Raw genomic sequence first — 12,561 nt, forward strand, 5'->3', positions numbered from 1 at the left:
AAGTCTTCCTAGAAGAGATAACATTTAAAATTCCACTTGAAATGGAGAGAATTTGAAAGGGCACAGAAAGGGAAGAATATCCTGGAAATCAGGAGAGCATGAACAAAGTGATAGAACTAAGGAAGAGTGTATGTACAAGAACCAGCCAGTACTCCATACAGTGAATAGTTCTGAAGTGACTGCTAGGTATAAAACACTATCTACGAAGCCAGAGACAGAAAGAAAAATAAAATTTGGTTCTTGCCCTTGAGGAATAATTCAGTTTAGCATATCTTAGAAAGTGTGAGTAAGAAAATGGTTTTCAGTTAAGTTTGAGGGTGGCGATGGGTACTGACCTGAAATGAAGTGTTAGAATTGTATTCTATGGAGATGGCTTTGGTGATAGTGATAATAATACTATCATTTACTAAATCCTTCAGTGTTCTATGTACTTTAGTAAGAATTTGCATGTATTAGTTACTTTAGTTCTCATCATGAGATATGATTACTATTTTATTTCTACTTGACAGCTGAGAAAACTGGAGCTTAACAAGTCAATTAATTTAATGTTGTCTAGCTGGTAAGTAGCAGAGTAGGGATTTGAATAAGTGTATTGGATTTTAGAGGCCATAAGTCACCAAGGGGAGCCATGGAAGATATTTGAATAGGAAAATTATTGATTTGAGCTGTTTGTCTTAAAAATTTATTTGACTACAGGGAGAATACAATGATTAAAGGATTATTCTACTGTACAGCTAATGAAGACCTAAATGAAAGTAATGATATTGGGTATGAAAAGGGAAAGGAAGTGAAGGATTTCATAAAGATAACTGACTTGATTCAGGGTCAAGAAAAAGGGAGACATTAAATACAGCTTCCAGTTTTAGAGTCTGTATAATTGGAAGACTTATGGTGCCAAACAATGAAAAAAAAGATAACCAGAAGAGGAATGTCCCTTGGGATTTAGGGGGAGTTGACTATTTTAATTTTATACAAGTTGAAGTGGGGGTGCCATTGGGATACAGGTGAGAGAGATACAATAGGTGGTTGGAAATACAAAAGTTGAGCTTGGAAAAGAGGTCATTTACACATGAGATCATATTCTACCAATGGATCAGAGGTCAAGATGGATTGATAAAGGGCTCCAAAACTATAGTTATATTAGGCTGTAGAAATCAGAAGGCAGATCACTGGATTTATGAAGTGAAGTGAGGTGATAGCAAAAATGAAAAAAGAAAAGAGTTGAAAGTTAAAGGATAAGAGAGTAGTTGGTAGATGAATGGACTAATAGGAATGAAGCAAGTCTTCTTTGTTTTCCTTAAAAATAGAATGACTGAAGATGGTGACTAATGGAGTAAGATCTTAGAATTGGTGGGGTTGTATTAACTCAAGGGCACAGGTGATGAGTTAGACAAGTGAGGGATGCCTGGTGCCTCTTTCAGATTTATCCAGACTTTTTTCATTCTTTAGGTAACCATTTAAATGCCACCTCTCTGCTAAGTCTTTACTCTCCCATAGTTTCTCCCATAGAGGCTTAAATGTTCCTTGCCCCATTCCCCTTCTCTTACTACAAACATGCATCATGGACCATGGTTCTCAATTCACTTGGAGGGCTGGTTAAAACACAGGTTGTTGAGTCCTACCCTCAGAGTTTGTGATTCTACAGGTTGGGGATGGAGCCCGTGAATTCGCTTTGCTAACAAGTTCTCGGGTAATGATGATGCTGCTGATCTGGGGACCATACTTTGTATGCTACTGAACTAAACTAAGGACCTATGAGAAGTACCGCTAAAGGGTTTGGGAGTTTGAGGATAGGCTAGTATGCCAGACCTGGAAATGTTCTAGAAAAATGCTCCAGAAATCAAGCATGATTTAAGGGCAGGCATAAAATAATGGACTATTTTGCCTGGCTCCATGAAAGAAAAATACTTCAAAGGAAACATCAACATAATTCCTACAGAGCAAAGAGTTTTCCTAGGGCTATCATAGGTATAGATTGGGTAGAGGAGATAAAGATTTTTATTGAAATAGGTATAGATTTTAAAAAATAAATTTAAAAAGTGAAAACCACAGCAGTGACTATAATTTTATTTTAATCATGAAGAACTAAATATTGTGTGAGCAATCGGTGCACAATTATTATTTGGGGGAAAATAAGTATAGAGCTAGCATACTATGTTCCAATTAGAATGTTATTTTGTTATTCATAACAACTGAGATCATTGGGCCTGGAGATGTGCACCATTTCTAAGAGCTGGTTTTATAATTATCATTTTGATCACTGCATCTAATTATTCCCTTAGGTTTACCTGTCCCTAATAGTTACTGTGCAAATCTGACATAAGCAGATATACTAAATCGTTGACTTTGGGTGAGTATAATTTGTTCTGTACGCCACTCAAGTGTTGGTTGGTGAACGTGCTAAGTTGCACAACCAAAGGTGTAAAATCCTTCCTGACCTTTGCAAACATCAATCATTTCAATTTTTTTTTTCATTTAGACAGATTACCATTAAACTAAATTATCGGTATCAGTGACAATAAGCTTAGCCAAAGCAAAACCACCAGTCAGTCATACCCATGCTGTGTAACATGGATATATCAGAAGCTTTATTCTGATCACATAGTCAGATGGCACTAAATGGAGAGTGAAATTGGTTAGATATATGAATAAATAATGTATCATTTTAGTTCCAAGCCTGTACAACTGTTAATTTCACCATAATTTCCCATACAACTTAAATTAGGTTTTTGAGTTGAAATGCAGAAACATCCCCATTAATGTTATCAGCATCAAATTATTGCTTTAGTATTTTTAAATTATACGCTGTAAATTTTTATTTAAAACCTAAAAATCCACAAGAAAGTAAACAAGTTCTTCATGCCTGATGGCATGCAAATAAACTATTCTGGACTAACAATATAAATAAAGTTCATATTTTAAGAATGCATTTCTTTTTGAAGTAAAAAATGATTAAAATTTTTTTTTTGCCCATCTAGAAAGAAAAAACAATTTCCTTAAGTTTAAATTCTACCAAAATTCCAAATTTTTATGCACACATATTTAGAGAGAATCGAATTGCTTTTCTGGCAAGAAATGACTTTCAAATGATTCGACTTCAGTTTTACTGTGGCAGAGTGGTAGTTTCTGGGTAGCTGGGAAGATAGAAAAATTACATGAAAGAAAATAACGTGTCCGTCTTTTAGGATATATTTGGTTCAGTGTCGTCAGAAGGTAGTCTGCCCTCTCCCTGGAATCAAGTTGCAAACACTATCCTCAATAGTAATTAGAGCTAAGCGGCAATTACAGGACCTATGATTTGTTCAGATGCACTGCCTGTCTGCTGTTTCCTAGCACCACATTTCACAGGAGCACCAGGTTGAAATGATGGAATTGTTTGTTTCAGTGTAATACCTCATACAGTGCTTGAATGCAGAAGTGACTGAGGACTGTAATCTTAGAAAACGAAGGTAAGCATTGCTGGCTGATCAGCATTTATACCTCAGGGAACTTTTCATGGAGTATGTGACAAAAATATAAAACAATTAAAATCAATTTCAGAAGAAGTGAAAGGTATCAGAATTAGAGCAAACAGAATTTGCTAATTTCACGCCTCTTGCCCAATATCATTTTGGTGTAACTTAACTTGTTTTTATTTAAATTGTAATACTGGGTTATTTTGCTAAATGTAATGAAGATGTGACTGATTTCCCACATTTTCTTTATCTTTATGAATGATGGTTCTTTTTCTTTTGAAGTTTGTCTCGGAATACCTACTTAGCTAAAGATGAGATTCATGTTTAATCTAAGTATGTTAGAACCCTCTCTCTCTTTTCTCTTCAGGAAATGTATTTAAACTGATAATTGTGCATGTCCAAGAATTCACATTTAGATTGACAAAATAGTGACTGGTGGCTTATAAAAAATTGAGTGACATGGGTGATTTGCACTCTTGTCACATGAGATTTATGATAGGCACATTTCAAATTTTTAATCTTCCACCTAGTTCAAGCCAAAACTCAATGGCTTTATGTTTAGTTAGACTCTTGGGCATAGAAATCTCTCTGGAAACCAGGTAAGTTTAGCTCCTCGACAGGGAGTATTATTCGTTATGTGGATAGATGTATTTTGTATGTGTACGATAGATATTTGTGAAATTCTCACTTCTACTTTAATATTACCACTTTAGGTTTCCTGCACCTAAAATATCCTTTTTCTTTCAATTTTGCCATTTAAAAAAAATTCGAATACATATTACTGTTAGGAAAGAACTTAGAGACTCGGCACTGGGAAGGTGTTTTTATCTTGTAGTTCCCCATGAGATTTCAGGTGGTTTGGAAATTATTGAAAGAGGATTGACTTCTTTTATTCTATCTACCTCATTGGTGGATGAGAAGTGTAAACACGGAGTGTTCAGTACACTATAGCAAAAAAAAAAAAAAATGATTAAAGCCAGTGCATTAATTTTTCCAATGTACCAGTGACTCTGTGAGGTGGGACCTCTTAGCAGACACTGTTGCTCAGTATAGTTGTCACAGTTGAGGTGGTACCTGATTTTGGAAGAAATTTTTTTTCTAGCATGGCCCATCATTGGCTTCATTTTGTATATTTGCTTTGTCATAGAATGATTTATCCTTGAACATAATTTTCTTTGTCAGAAATACATTGGACATAACAGTTTAGAAGTATACTTGATATATGGAAAAGCACCTTGTGCTCTGCATGAAAAGTTGTAGCATTTATATAACCTAGGACACTGATGATGAATTTCTATAGAAATATACTATTAAATTCTATGGTGGATTTAAGTTCTGAACTTGTCCCACTTTGTCATACTTATGGCGGATACTCTTGTGGTAGCACAAGAGTACTGAAAACAATCTTCAGTTGCTGCAACTGATGTGACTATGTGAGACTTAACCAGAGCTATGGCCTTAATTTAATTGTTTTATCTTGACATTGTGACAAATTTGTCCTGATATTAACAAAATCTTGCTATTAATCTTTTGATTTATAGAAGCAAATACTGAAAACAAAATTAATATAATATAGCTGCAAAACAAGACAAATGACAAATTTTACGAGTGCTTTCTAGTTTAATGGTAGTATTATGATAAGAGGCAGAGACAAAAAGCCCAGAGGGACAGAAGGACAGGCACATACACATGAAGAGATAGGCAGAGACAGACACAAAGAGATACTGGAGACACGAGAGACAAAAGAGATGAGAGAGACAGAAATGATGAACAGGTGAGAGGGAGGGGGACTAGGAAGACAGGTATAGGACACAGAGAAAGCACAGAGAAAGCGGGTGTTAAGAATAAAAAGACATTCACAAGTCAATTGTAGTTTGGACATAGAGATTATACAGTTTGGGAACTCTTTTTGCATTTTCTTTTAACTGGAAACATGCTTCGTCAAATTAAATACATTGAGCACCAGGTCCTTTTTTAGGAATTGTTTACTTTTCATTTGTGTCTTAAAGCAAAGGGAGCTTAAAAGGCTGTTTGAAGTTCAGAAGAGACCAAGAGTCAAAACAAATTTTCTTCTAAAAGAAAATATTTCCATTCCTTTGTTGCCTTATAAAGCAAATCATTGAAAAGCAAAGTGATGAGCACTATGATTAAATTCTCTGCTTTTCCATGTGGCTCCTTATTAAAAAATCATGTTTTTTACTTTTGGAGTTCATTGGAAGAGTGAGAGGAGTCATTTGGGAGGCCAAAAAGAAATTCCACAGAAGAAAAACTGGTACAAAGTCAGTATAATGGTACAAGAATAAACATGATACGCAAGGACAGGGGCAATCATGATGAATCACTTCCAGTGCAGAAATCCTTGGACATTCACTGGAGGACCTTATCTGATGCTCTTTTGCATGTCACTGGTGTCCCAGAAGCTGCCTGCATGACTGAAGCAAGTAGCCTCAATTTCTATTATGTCAAGACTATGGCAGAGGTCCAAGAAGCCAGCCCAGGGATTGGCCACTTGTTCAATACCCACTTAAGACCTGTTGGAGTACAAGCATCCCTGTGGCCACAGTATAGTTTGTGTTTCTCAGGATAAGGGTGATATCATGTTGTCTCTCACTTGCTCAGGTTCTTTGTTTGGAGGAGTTAGATACCCTGCTTACTAGATAGTTCCTGTTAATACAATTTTTGCTCTGCAATACTTCATTCTATATAGATTTGTGCCACACAATCAAAAGATAAATGGGAAGGATATTGTTTTAGGAATGAGACATTAGGAAATTCCAAATAAGAAATTGGTGCTAATTTAGTGTAATCTGCAAACCTAAGCCAAACCCAGCACTCCCCCTTCTCTCTCTAAATTCCCCTCTCTCCTTTCACCATTCTAACCCCACTATCTCCCCATTACTCCAATCTCTGCTCACCCCATCCCTGGCATGGCCAGATTAGTCACTCCTACCAGATTTCCGCAGGTGTGCAATGCTGGCTTTCATGATGCATGCACAGAAGCTCTTGCTGCCAGATAGGAGCCCTCTCTCCTGCTAGTGGGTGAATATGATTTCTTGGCTGATGATGGACCCAGAGTAGCCTCTTCTATGATTATAATACTCCATTAGAAATTTTTCTGGATACTCTATAGTGCATTATAGTTGGCGGCCATAATATAGTGGTGTTCATAGGATATGTGTACAAAACAAGGAAAAAGGATTATAGCACAATTTTTGCCATTTCTGTTTTTCCTAAGTTGTGTTTTCTAGAAGGCTATTTCTATTTTTATTTTAACATGGGCAACAGCTTTTGAATACCTTCGAAATGTTTGGTTAATATTTAAGCTAAAGAAATCTCTTTTCTCCTCCAACATGGGAGTAGAGAGCACCGACAGAGCAAATATTAACTCTGTTTCTTAAAACTGAGCAAGCTTCTGGGGGAAAATATCTTTTTAAAAGGACCGTTAAGTAAACCACTGTATCTTTCCCACCCCCCCCCCCCCCCTTTTGGTTCTTAAATGCAAATAGCCTCCACACCGAATGCAAGAACTGAAATTCTCTAAAAAACTAGGGGGCAAAACATTTTCTGTCCTGGAGCTAGAATTTATAACAGGAGTTGGCTGTGTTGACCTCCTGAGTTGCTGTATGCAGCCTCTAGAGCCCCATGCTTTGTGGGAGCTGCAAAGGGAAGGCCTAAAGACAGCCAGCAGCCTCGGTGGGCACGCTGCTTTGATCTGCTCCAATGGAAGGTCACTTGACATTGCTTAGAAAATGTGTCTTTTCAAGATTGTACTTTGGTTGCAGTTCTGATACTACTTCAGTATAAAAACCACCAGTAGAAATGTGAGTATGCCTCCTACTATAAGGCCATTTGAATTTGTTGTATTGATCCTTACATAATGGTTGAAAGTACAGTTTTAATGGAGTTTGTTGTTCTCTGTTTTTCCCATTGGGAAAATTAGAAGAATTATTTAAAATGAGTTGTTGAAAATTAATCTTCTGCTGTTCTTTAAAATGGAAAGAAATGTTGGCTCTTGGCCATTCAGGCTTTCTTTCATTTAATTTCTTTCTTCTATTAGTAACATTAATAAAACATTAAAATTAAAATCTCACTTAAAATTGAATACTTCTGAATTTCAGTCAAAATATAAAAAGAAAAAATATTAATTAACTTTTAAAGATAATGACAATAAAATATGATGTTTGCATATCTTTGATCATACAGATTTAAATATTCCAACAATGTCCTCAGGCAAGGAGCTCTGGGTTTGATTCTACCATCAGACAGATACCATACTGCATTAAGTTTTCCAACTGTATTTTTTTCTCATATAAAATGAAGGGTAGATTCCTAAATTGTTTACCTCTAAAATTTTATGAAATATAATTCCTCTAGAAATATTCAGTGCTTTGAGAAATATAGTTGTCGTTGTTCCTAGGAAAATCTGTATTTTGAGGAAGGTTTCTAAAATAAGCCATAGTTCTGTGCTGCCATTAGGTCCCTAGCATGTTGTGAGGGGAGAGCAAATAGTATCTCTGTTTGTAACAGAAAGAGGCTTCAGATCTCAGAGAAGTGTCTCGATGCCACAGACAGGAGTCACTGGGCATTTGTAGTTCAGGACCATCTCCCTGGGGTTTTTTGCCAGAAAATTTCGTCAGGCTACTGTGACCTCCCAATCCTTTCTCGACCTCAGACAATTTTAGTAAAGCCCTGTCTGGAGATAATTTTGGCTTCTCTAAAGACTTAGTAATTTAGGAACTAGGCACATGACATTCCCTTTTGATAAGTCAGGTATATTAAAAACTATTTCAAAAAACTTGACAAAGTGTTTGTCAGAACCCTGTTTTCCCTTCTTTGAGTTTCTTTTCTTGCATAGTCCTGTGTAATACTATTGGGTTACAAGTGGAAAAACTATAACAAAGCAAAAATATTTTAAGTTCGGCTTAAAAGAAGATAATTGGATCTGAAGACTATTTTGAAAACCAATTATCTTCTTTACTTAAATTCTGAAATGCTCAGATTTTTCAATGCAGCTTTAAAAAGGATTGCAATTGATAATGTTGCATGTTTATCTAAACTATATATTTTACTATATAGTAAATAAAGCTTAGTCACTTTTTTTCAAGATTTAAATATAAGAAACTCAGTGCATGGGCAAGATATTCAGATATAAATGGGTTGCCACTTGGCCATGTGTATTACATTGCTACAATTCTGAAAAGCTATCCATTGCATCTTAGTGAAAGATTCATCGTTTGTGTAAAAGCTGTCATATTACTACTAAACCCAAAGGGCATTGTAACTTAAAATCTGTCACGATGTGGCTTCACTATCTTTTGATGCGGCACTTCATTTTTGCTTATAAACTTAAGTGTGGTACTCAGAAGGATTTATCTTTAAATGCAACATTCTGCTAGAATGCTGCTGTTGGAGTTTCTTGGAGGGAACCCTGACATACTCCAAGGGAGATGGAAGCACAGAACTGCCAGTTGTTAATATTTTATAGATTCTGTGTTCTAGATACACATTTTTCTCTTTGGCATCACTGAATTCTATATCAGTCTCTTGTGTGCACTTCTGAAATTCAGCAAGGAAGCATCAGCAATCAAGGAACTTTTATTTTCTCGTAAATCATTTTAAGTAAAATCAAGCTGACTACGGAAAAAAGAACTCAAAAAACATTACAGTCATCCTGAAAATATACAAACTTGAAGATAGCCTTCTTATTGGGGAATTTTGCCTACTTTTGTCAAAATAATTTACTAAAATTAATAGCATCGAATAGTAGAAATTTCTATTAAGATATAACACACACAAAAAGTGCACATATCATAAGAATACAGTTGAATGTACACAAACATACATACCTGTGCAACCGGCACTAAGATCAAATAGAAGAACATTTCCAACACCCCGGAAGCCCCTGTCATGCTCCCTTCCAGGCACTTCACCCCCACCTTCCCTACAATGACCACAATCCTAACAGCATAGATTCATTGTGCCTGATTTCGGACTTTATACAAATGATATCACACAGCATGTTGACATGATCCTTCATTTTAGTTTTTTCTCAACATTATATTCGCAAAGTCTATTTGTTGTTGCAAGTAATTATATATTTGTTCTCATTGCTATATTCCATTATGTGAGTATTTTATTGTATGAACGTACTAAAATTATTTATTCCTTCTACTGTTGATGGGTTAATGTGCTAATTTCCAGTTTAGGACTATTATAAATAGCATTACTGTAAACATTCTAATACATGTCATTTCTGGTAGGTATAGACCTAGAAGTGAAATTGCTAAGTCATAGGTTATGTACATATTCAGTTTTAGTAGATATTGCTAAATAGGTTTTCAAAGTAGTTGTAACAGTTTACACTTCAGGTAAAGAATTCTAATTGTTGCATATCCTTGTCAACACTTGATAATCATCTTTCTTTATAGTAGCCATTCTTGTAGGTATATAAAGATATCTCATTGTAGTTTTAATGTGCATATTCCTAATGACTAATGAAGTTAAACATCTCTTCATATGTTCACAGGGCATTTTAATATCTGCTTTTGTGAAATGTCCATTCAAGTCTTTTGCCCGCTTTTTCTATTGTTATCTTTTTCTTATTGATTTTCAGTTCTTTATTATAGATTGAAGTTGTGTGTGTGTGTGTGTGTGTGTGTGTGTGTGTGTAGCGAATATCATCTTCCATTCTCTGGATGATCTTTTCATTACCTTGACAGTATTTTATTCTTACATTCTTATTCTTTTTTTAATTTTTAATTTTTTCAATTGCAGTTGGCATTCAATATTAGTTTCAGGTGTATAGTGTAGTAGTTAGACATTTATATAACTTAAGAAGTTACCTCCCAATAAACTAGTACCCACCTGGCACCATACATAGTTATTACAATATTATTTACTATATTCTGTATGCCGTACACATCCATGTGACTATTTTGTAACTGTCAATTTCTACTTCTTAATTTTTTCACCATCTTCGCCCAGACCCCCCAAGTCCCATTCCATCTGGCAATCATCATACATTTTTATTCTTAATAGAGTATGTTTACCAATTTTTTTTTATGATTAGCATCTTTTGTTTTCTATATAAGAAATCTTTGCTTACTCCAAGGTCACAATAACATTATGGTTCTCTTATTTTACCTTTAATTCGGAAACACTAAGAATCTCTTGAGTGCCTAAAAAAAAAATTTAACTAGACTACATTGCATTTTCTATGCTTTTTGCTCATGCAATTTTCTCAATCATTCCCCTATACCCACCTCTCAAAATGCTAACTATCTTCATCTTATCTTAAGAGATATCTCCTCTATGGAAACATTTATGAACTCAACTCCTAGGCAGATGTAATTTCTCTCTCTTGAACCTCCTTAACATTTTGTTAATAATACATGACCCCTGAATATCCTGCCTTTTATAATTATTAATGAATTGAACTATTTACACTCTCCAGGGATATGGCATAGTAGAAGAAGAGAGTAGGAATAGTTCATAATACAGCAATAGAAGCTTGATGAACACTTGCTATATGTCAGGCAGAGGATGAAGCATTTTCATAGAAAAAATCTCAATTAATTTCCCTACAAGTCCTATGATCTAGTTACTCTTACATGCCCCAATTTATAGAAAAGAAAATAGAGATATAGAGAAATAATCACTTGTCCAAGGTCACACAACAAGAAAGTGGTGTGCCTGGAAGTTATCAGCTTTCTCCTGTTAACATGTGTAGGAGAGTATTGCCTGAAGAATGTGCCATAGTGTCGTGGTTGTCCCAGAAGCTCTGTGAAAATAAAAGGATTGATTCATGCACAAGAAAGTCAAGAGTAGAAATTATATCTGCCTAGACATCCTTAGTGTCCGTTAGTACATTAAAAGCTCAAAGTTATCTTACAGAAAAGAAAAACTTTAAACTTTGTTGAAACCAATATTTTCTTTCCTTATTTGATGACAGAATCTTTTTCATATAACAGTTTTACATATAACCTACTTTATGAAATGATAGTATAGGTTTAGAGTCAGATGAACAGTAATGTGGACCCAGGCCCTACTACGTACCAAGTGATCTTAATCTCTCATCCATAAAATGTGGATAGTAATACAAACCTCATAGAGTTGTATTATAACTTAATAAAATAAGGGACACAAATCACTTAGCATCATAGCTGGTATAGAATAGAAACTTATGAAATGGTAACAGTAGCTATTATTTTCTTAGCGTCTTTTAGTAAGTAAAATAAAATCTATCTGACTCTATTTGTAATCCCTGTAGCTGTCAGCACTGTGCCTTGCACGGTTGGTGCCCCATAGGTATTTATTGAATTAAATAACACTATTTGTGGAAGGTTATTTTTAGATAAATATATTCCAGGAGCACATCTTATACAGCATTAAAAAATTTTATACATTTTAGTTACATTTAGTATTAGATGCTATATTAAGGTCAAACAAAAGTTTCAACTAGTTCCAAGCTACAAAGGAGATGCATTTTAAATCTCAGTTTGATGGTGAAATATTCCTATCTGTAGCTGGAGAACATGTCTATATAACTGAAGTGTTTTTAGGTATGCAATTTGGTGACCATAGCATAGTAGTAAAGAGCAGAACTCAGTAGTCAAATTGCCTGAGTTTGAATCCTGGCTCTTCTACATACAAGTTTAACTACTTGGTGCCTCAGTTTTCTATCTGTAAAATGGAGCTAGTAATAGAAACTTGTTTAATAGGTTACTGTGAGTATATATATATATATACACACACACACACACACACACACACTTATATATGCTTTTAAGTATATAATATGTATATATGGAAATATACAAATATGTCTATATACTTATATGTGTGTATACATACGTATACACATAACATTCTTAGGGTAGTACACATATACACATATGTAATGTGCTTAGGGCAGTATATTTATAGTATGCATTATAAAAAGGTTATCTCACTTATTATTGTGTGACCTTTTCAGAAGCAAAACCCTTTATCAGTCACATCCCCAATGCACATAGCCCACTCCTGAACTTATTTGATAGTCTTTTGGTAAATTTGTTTTCCTCACATGGCAGACTGATAAAAGAATGGAAATAATGAAAGAAAGGAT

The 12,561-nt window shown here is 34.9% G+C and overlaps 1 protein-coding gene across 10 annotated transcripts in view; it reads left to right on the forward strand.

Moving 5' to 3' along the window:
* Nucleotides 1–12,561, forward strand: part of ZNF385B (zinc finger protein 385B) — a 351,566-nt gene that overhangs the window by 263,507 nt on the left and 75,498 nt on the right. The window contains exon 1 of one of the 10 annotated variants that reach the window (XM_036238027.1): nucleotides 3,052–3,449. The exons of 7 other annotated variants lie outside the window; for them this stretch is intronic. The gene's annotated coding sequence lies outside the window, so the exon portion shown is untranslated. 2 more of the 10 variants (XM_016152553.2, XM_036238029.1) reach the window with 2 other exon arrangements.

Source organism: Rousettus aegyptiacus, unplaced genomic scaffold (assembly GCF_014176215.1).
Source record: "Rousettus aegyptiacus isolate mRouAeg1 unplaced genomic scaffold, mRouAeg1.p scaffold_m13_p_2, whole genome shotgun sequence".
NCBI classification, from domain to species: Eukaryota; Metazoa; Chordata; class Mammalia; order Chiroptera; family Pteropodidae; genus Rousettus; species Rousettus aegyptiacus.